This window comes from Myzus persicae, unplaced genomic scaffold (assembly GCF_001856785.1).
Source record: "Myzus persicae strain clone G006 unplaced genomic scaffold, MPER_G0061.0, whole genome shotgun sequence".
Taxonomy (NCBI): domain Eukaryota; kingdom Metazoa; phylum Arthropoda; class Insecta; order Hemiptera; family Aphididae; genus Myzus; species Myzus persicae.
In genome coordinates this window covers 109,968-119,356 of record NW_019104193.1, presented here as the reverse complement: position 1 = coordinate 119,356, position 9,389 = coordinate 109,968, and positions in this window count along the sequence as shown.

Below are 9,389 nucleotides of genomic sequence, written 5' to 3'. Positions count from 1 at the left end.
CAGAGTGATTCACCAAGCACATTTTTCCATTAATAGTGAATATACTCAAATTCCGATTTTTAAAATTTTTAAATATACTCAAAGACAATATTTTTAAATTCTTGAGTTTTTATGAACTACTTACGGAGTGTCCTGGAGAACTCCAAAACTAATAGTTTGACTTTTGATTTTGTTACGTTAAAAATGTCAGAAAAATGATCTACTGTATAATTTATAGTTGAACACTGGTGTTCTCATTTGAAAAACAGAAGTTAGGATCTCAGGAATTCGAAAATATGGTCTTATAGTATATTTAAAAATTTAAAAAATCAGATTTTCATTAACTGCAATATTAAAGAAAATAAATAGGGTGAGCATGCTTGGTGAATCAACACTGTATAAAAGATGTTTGTATAAAGACTCACTTTCGAGAATCCGACAAGATTATTTTCGAACGAAAAAATAATTTATAACGAATTATCAAAGTTTCGCAACATACATTATATTATTATTTTGTGTGTGCTTTTTATCTAATAATATAATGTAGTATCTGTCAGCCCAAGATAATTCTTTATTGAAAATATGCGTTGTATAGAAATCCATTTCTCGCATAAGTATGAATTAAGTTCTAATAATATGATAACAACGTTACGAGACCCGTCAGTTTCTCTACGCCCTAAAATTATTTTTATTCCAAGAGCGTGGGCATGTTAGGTGCGAGCATTGGTACGCGGAGGAGGTTTGACAACTCCTAAGCCCAACAATAACGCGACATGAATATATAAAATAAAAAAATATTAAAAACACCCAACGCCTAATGTGTTAGAATTTTGAATCGGATATGCATCGTCGTAGATTAAAATTAAAAAAAAATTACATATTATAATAATATCTGTTGTTCGGGCTGGTAGAGCACAAACATTCGGTAATATTTGAAAATATTAACGTGGATCGTTCCATGTATTCGGACATTCTCGTGCCTCCCATCCGGCAATGGTATTTTTACATACATCGGAACCCGCATGATTATTACAATGCAGCGGAAGTCCATCCAGAAGCGAATACCGACCACCGAGTTTTTGGTTTTGGTTTTGATTTTCTCCGGCAGAACGCCAACCTAAAGTATTCTGCGAAATATTGAATATCACACAGTGGTCGATGCCCGTTATATACAGGGTGTACCCTATACAGAATTCGACCGAACAATTATTTAAACGATTTGTTGAATAAATTGTTATAAATGTAATAATTTATACTTACTTTATGACTTGTATATATTATATAGCTAGTAGTTTATCATTAAATCTCAATACTGAAATAACTGCAGTCCACATGAGCGATTTAAAAGCGTAATATATTATTATACACTTTGGACATGGATTTTGGGCAAAAACTGGTCGACTTACTCTCCATGGTATAGGTACACAATACTTATGCTTGGGTGATTTGGTATTACGTACATTTCGAACAATGCCAAAAATGTGAATGACAAAGACATTATAGAAGAATAAAACATTCAAATGTAGTGGGCATTGTACAGTATACATTTTGTGTGCATAATATGAGTAATAAAAAAAGACACTCGTTTACTATGAATTTCTATGACTAACAAATGTATGTAAATTAGACATTGTCTTTAGACTATTAATTGATTGTATTAAGGATTTTCAAAACCACGTGCCTGCGCAGAAACATTTTATACAATAGGTATACTTTAATATAGGCGTATACCTGGGTACAAAATGACGTAACACTCACAGTACGGTACACAATTATTTCGCGGGCACATTTCACCAAAACGAAGAGTGAAAAAACCACATGGAATAATAAATCGTGAATCGATGGAAACTCCCTCTCTCTCGATCCGTTTACGGTCATTATTACTGCGTCGTTATATTGATACATAATACTATATGCGGTAGTCGTAATAAATAATATGATATAAAATTACGACGTCTCAAAAAGATGGCGAGTGTAAAAAGCGTTTTCGGAGAGCAACGACAGTCTCCATATATATTATAATAATATGGAGTTGAGTAATTCGCGCGATATTACTATAAGCTGCACGCGTAGGGGGAGGGGAGATCTGATTGTCACAGATGAATTTTCTACTGTACAGTCGTCCTCGTACACATATATTATTACATAATATATATTATGGCGGGCTGATTCACCGCGCCGGAAACAAGCGACAGAGGGTCCGGATTACTTCTGTGAAGCACCTACGCCCCGCACCTCCCCCGTTATTCCCGTTGCGTTTGCCCTCGAATCGTATATATTATTTGGACCGCTCTGTAAGTCTGCCGCCGCTGCCGCCGCCGCCGCCGCCGAGCCGTCTGATTTATGCCTAATAACGCGCGGGACTTGGTGCAGCGAAACGCGTTTCCAATGCCGCCGAATGTTCCGCAGTCGACGCCTTTTTATAATGGGGCTGTGTTTATTATTACTATTATCATTATTTTTATATAGTCGTATCATGTATAACGAAATGTGCAAATGCGAAAACTAATAAAACTCGTATAATGTGTCCCTCGCCCTCGCGGCGGACCGTACACTACAAGTCTCTCGCCTGACTCACGGTGTACGACTGCAGCGGCGACGATATTAGTCTTCGGTCGTAAACAAATCGCCCGCGAACCACCGGGGACTGTTTAAAACGGCGACTGCATCATATACACCCCGCGAGACGGGAAAGGCGTTTTCTGGGGGGGGGTGGGGAGAGGGGGGGTAGTGGGTAGTAGCAGTAGTAGCGTCTGCGATGGCTAATTAAAAGCGATTAATCAAAGCGACGAATAAGCCGTAAAATACCTGTGTGACATTATAAACCGACGGGACGCGGGCACAACGGTGTAATTGTTTTTTTTCCTCCGTCATTATCATCGTAAAACCAACCCGTTTAACCGACGACGACGACGAATAGATTTTTTCACGATTTATTTCATCCGGCTGTGGTTTTTCGTTTATAAACCAATAAAACACCCCCGACGCGGCGGCGGCGGCGGCGGCGGCGGTCTTTCGCCATCGACGAGACTAAATCAGCTGTAGGTACGGTACGTTTTGTTGTCATCACGTTTCGATACGTCATATTATTATCATTACGTTTCGTATCTCATGGCAAAACTTTTGATATCGCTGTCTGAACACGAGCAGCGAATCGTTTTCTTAAAAGTTTTTTAGATTGTACTAGAACTAGGTATATATTATATACATATGTGTGTGTGTTACCATAATATAAACGTATACATACGCTACAGCTATGTGATGTATATATAATATGATATTCGTTTAATACTTTTGATTGCTGCTGTCGTACACGCACATAATATATTATAGGCAGGTACAACAGCCTCGGGCTGTACGTACGTCATAACACTATAGTATAATATTATATAATATTTTATGCGGTCGAGTGGAGACTGTTTGACATGTGCGTTGTTTATGTCTGTGCGGCCTAGCTATTAATAGCCGTAGTTATTGAAAATTATTATGACGAAACTTTTTCACCATAGGATTATTTAATTACGGCGTACTGCGCAATGAGTTCCCTGTAATTTGTCCGGACGGTATTTCACGGGTGCAGTATAGGTATCGCGTATTTTAGTTTTCCTACATCCAGAAAAGTGTTCACGAAACACGTCGCGGTACCGGGTGCAAGTGTTATGATATGAAAACCAATACATTACATATAAACACCGAGTTATATTTTTGTATCCATAAATTACAATATCATACCTAGCCCAGAGATTACAATGGTTACAGTAAATTTTTTTTGTAAAGACCAGTCATAATAATATTATATTATTTTACCAGTGAACGCGTGGAAAACACACACACACACACACACCAATCCAGCCGGCATTTAATAACATATTATCATCTGATTTCGCGTTTTATTTTACTCCTCCCAAATTTCGTTTTCAGAACAAATAACACTAATTTCACCGCACCGGGCTCCGAAAAATATTTACCGCTGCCGTTACTAAGTATACCCACAACAATATTATGTTCGTCGTGAACAATCATTACTATAAACACGTAGGTACCGCGTTTATAATACCAAGACCTTATATACAGGTATATAGGTCGTCCGAGGAGAGTTTATCGTGTCTTTAGTCTTATAATAGGCATATATGGAAAGGGGTGTAAAATATAAAGAAGAAAAAGGAGAAGAGGAAAAAAATAAAAACGGACGAAATAGCTGCTGCTGCTGCTGCTGCTGCTGCAGATGTGGCCCCCAAACCATCATTCGTGCCCGCCTATCGTTTTGGAGCACCGCCGCGGTATATCGATTACCTGGTAGGTAATTTTAAAGAGACCCGGCTACCACTACCAGTGGAGAAGAAAAACGAAACAGACGCAGTGCACAGGTATATATACCTATCTATACCTGCAGCGTACGAGGATATAATATTCCTGCAGCACATATAATGGGTGTTAGCCGTGGGTCATTCCTGAACCGAATCCGCACGCCCACACACACACACACGCACACTCACACTCACACTCATTCTACACGATAATATCATACAGTAATAACATTACGTGTAATATTATATTATGTATACACGTATGTTATATGTGTAGTACGCTGCATGTTGTCATTATCTCGGCGGCCCAACGACGGTTTATTGAATACTTAAGTGGACTTAACCCGAATCCTGGAGTTATTATATACACGCGCGTCCTATGCACCTATTTATACATAATATAATATATATTTTATGTAATGTGTATATGTATATACGCACAGTGTGTGCACAGTGTTTAGAGTGCCGTCTGCCAGACCCGCCTTTACTCGTTTCGTTATTATTATCATTTTTTTTTTTCCCTCCGTCCTTTCACATTTTATTATTATGTTGTATTATATGCGCGTGGCATGTATTTTTTTCCGTACGGTCCCGCGGGCCCTTTTTAAACGTGTCGTTTTCATTCCGTAATCATTTCGGCGAGCGTTTTCCCAGTGTCGATAGTCCTCGCAGGCAATACCACTACGACGACGACCGCTTTAATATTATTACAAACGTAATTATATTTGAAAATAATATTATATGTACTCGGTAGCTCCGATTCCACTGCCACGATACGAGTTCTATATTGTAATAAAAACCAACCTCCGGGCCAAGCGGCCTGATTTCACACGGTTTTTACATTTTTATCGAATCGTTGGAAACGATAGAAGATTATAAATAATACTTTGCGTTTGCTGCAGTCTGGTTGCAGATCGATTCGACGGACAAGTCGTATTTCGATGTGTTTGTATTATTGTTTCGTTCGCGAGGTCAATACCATGATAGGTGCCTAGTGTTGAATAGGCATATTTTATCGATTGGAAATCGGAATACACATGATGGGTACATATATAGTACAATGTCATTTCGCTATAAGCGTACGGGACAGAATAATGTACATTTGTCCACGAGACTTGACGAATATCTAACGACAATCTAAATATCTAGGTAGGTACGTCTGGATTGAAACGACTGCAATTAGTTGCGTGTGTATACGTACACTACCTACAGAGGTTTACATCGGCCGCAGGCCAACACACATTATTTAAAATAATTTAGATAAATCGACAAAACGAATGATATACAAGTGAACATTCCACGTTCTCGGTCAAGACGCGAGTCGCAAACAATTGCGATATTACCGTTAAGAATACCCGTGATGCAGATGGATGTATTTTGATAAAGACTAGTCATAGAATATTATTGTATACACAATATTATTTGATTGAGGTGCGATTGTGCGTTTTTCACATTATTTAAGTACATAACTTATTTTGATTAGTTACGATTTGTCTGCGAAACACAATATTGCTATATCTAACCAAATATACTATCAATATACGATCTTTGGTACTATACCAAAAGACTTTTGCTATACTATATATACATTAAACTGCAGTAGGTATAAAATATGTATATCTATCGAATTGTCAAGCGCTTACTTCATTATATTCTTGTCATTTGTGACGACAATCATTCGAACGTAGGTACTCGTCTATGTTAATGTTTTTTTTTATTTCTTTTATCCCAGCAATCGTCTGATGTTGGGACGAATTACAATATACGTACGGCGACGTCAACTCATTTTATAAACGAGAATGGAGACTTTGTGATGCCGCCATTAAAAATATCGTCGATTCACGGCCGTCCATTGTGTACGCGTATTCTGCATATTATATATTATACAAGTGAATAATATTGTAATCGCCTAAAGTGTATATTTACAGTAACAATATGCATACCATGCGCATTGCATGCGTGTCTTTACCGCGTTCGACCGTCATGTGGCTGACGATGGACTAATGACCACACTATACCGTGGACTTGGCTCTGCCCGCCGGAGATCCGATTCGGAGCCGACCGGACGTTCAATAATATCATTGTTACGTCAACGCTGTGCCGGCGCGGACCGGACGTCCGGGGCCTTCTGAGATCCACATATATTATTAAACGAACGATGACGACTAAGAGATTCGCATTATCCTGGCGCCTCCTCGTCACATCTACCTGCACACCCGAGATGTCGAGAGGTGATTGCGAGTAAAACTTCGAGGGGCGTGCGAGTTCCGGTCTACGGGAGGGATTCGTCGTCCCGCAAAGTGCAACGTAAGAGAGCGGAGAAATTAACAGGCGCATACAGACAGAGGGACAGAGAGATATTGTAGGAAAACTCGCCAATAATTGCGCACATCCGCAGAGTAGGCATAGCGAAAAAATAAATAAATAAATAAAAACGTGTTCGGTTAGCAAGCGACGACCGCGCACGCGACAAAGTCGTCGTACAATATTATTACGATATCCAGAGGTAACGCCTCGGTATTTTTTTATTTTTCTTCATTGTTATTGTTATTATTATGTTGTATTTACCCTGCAGCAGAGAACATGTGACGCTACCACTCGCAGGTCGCCTGCGAAAATTGTTCATCACCGCGTAGCATCGTGGGGGGGGTAGAAAATCAAACAGCGAGTGTTCATATACTTTATCGCCACCGCCAGCGCGCCTACCTTTTTAATTAAATTAATTTTCATTCTGACGGTTCTCCGCGAACTGCCCTCTAATGTATGCAAATTTCTAGTTAAACAATTGAACTTGGCAAAAAGCGCTACACACAACGAATGGCGTACAACGCGTTTATGTATATGTATGTATATACTCGCATACGCTCATTTTTGTGTATGCTATTAAAACAAATATAACATTTACATAATAATATTATTACAAATTTACGTCGGCCGTAATAAAAATCCGAAAATTAAGCGCACACCGTGTCCTAAAGGTTTAACAACACGCTTGTTCTAATTTTTATAAAAGTATAACGCGTATACGACGTACACGTGTTAGCAGTTTTCATATGCTACCCCTCTCGCAAACTCCTCCAAAATCCCCGAGCAACATCTATACATTTATCTTTGAGATTATAATTATTTCAAAACGAAAATCAACGGCTACGCGCAAACGCCCACCGTTTAAGCTTACCATCTCGATTTAATGACAATCATGTTCTCTGCGTAATATTTTTACTTAAGTAACGTTAAAGTCATACATAAAAATTAATTTGTACAACCGTCGTGTAAGTATAAAACGTAATAGTCTATAACTATAATTCCAAAAGTAATACATATTAGGTGTGACTGTAACTTTGTTGGTACACTAAAAATCTATGTTTTTAATATACTGCAAATGTAAATGCAATTTGAAACCATAACCTGTTGGATATAGGCAGAACGACTCGGTTTTATGATAATAAAATAAAAACGCCTGTAAAGATATGTTCAAAATATTCATTGAAATAATTAAAAATTAATTTTAGTAAATTGCAAGTAGGTACGCATGTACATACATAGGTATGTCTTTTAAAATATATTTGTATTTTTGATTTCGACTACGAGTATTTGAAATACTAGTATTTTATTTTTTAGTGAATGTACCCGAGTCACGAAAATGATAATATTATGATATTTTTTAATTTAAATTAATGTTTTTACATAAACAATTATTGCACACGTATATTATAATAATAAGCGAAGTGGTTATAATATGCAAAACACTTCTATTTGTTACACCAACGCATATATTACGAGGGCATGTAAAATTAAGTTTTATATGTATTTCACGTGCTCGGGAATAAAGAAACAAAGCTTGACTATAGCGACTCGTTTATTTTTCCAAATACATTTTTGTAAGTCTTTATCGGAAGACGTACCTACCTGCCTGCCTATAATATCCACAGATGACAGATAAACAGATTCTTTGTAAACGCATTAAACCGTAAAGACGAGTATAACACGGCCGCACGTGGTTACAAATTAGATAAAAAAAAAAAAATTAAAAAAAAATGATAAAAGATGTTTGTAAACTGTTTTGTCCGTCCACGCTATTGTTGGCGTTTGTATTATTTTCTCGATATTTTATTGTAATATTATTATTATAGGTTCGGCGTGCTGTGAAGACGGATAATAACGTAGTAAAACTATGTAATTACGTGCAGTACGTGTTCACAGTGATTAAAACAACTGTGATTACACACACACACACACACACACACACACACACACACACAATATTATCATGCACACTACACGTCATATTTGTACGAACCCACTATTTTTATCGCATTGTGTTTGTATCTCGTAAAAACGGCGTTTTCCGTTTGGGTAAAAACGATTTTCTCGCCAACATTTTAAACCGTAATAATAACATTGTGTATTTGCACTCGGTCACGCATTTTTCCGACAACAGCAGGATTGTTGTCGCGCTGGTTGAAATGTTTTCAAATGTTTGCGTTTAAAGCCGAATTCGCGAGGATACTATTGAATAAACATTGCGTATTGTCTCATTCGCATTTTTGTGGTCAAATGTACATAATAGCATTATATACCAAAAACTCTCCGGCAGCCGGTCGACTGTATTATTCTCCGTGCTCTTCCTCGCCCCACCCCCTCTCTCTCCTCGTCGCTCATTCTATCACTATTTCTCTCTCTCTCTCGTTCACACACTCTCCAACACACTCATCGCCATCGTTTTTATTTTGTGCTGCTGCTACACTGCAGGCATATATTATACACTCAAACACAATTGCGGATCTATAATACAATAATAATAATAGTAATAATAATAATATCCATACAGGTTTCGGCTCCCTAATAATATCGGTTACAAACGATATGTTTTCATCTGAGTTGGCACAGCCATACATACGCGTGTACAATGTGCATAATATTCAAAAAAGGGAGAAAAAAATGTTTTTTTTTCGATCCTCGACGAGGGTGCGTCGTTCTCGCATACGGCACATACATTGTGTCTATGTATAATGTATATGTATATATATGTGTGTGTGTGTGTGTGTGTGTGTGTAATATATGGAAACGGTATCGTCCTGGTGTACGAGTGAGCGGGTGGCG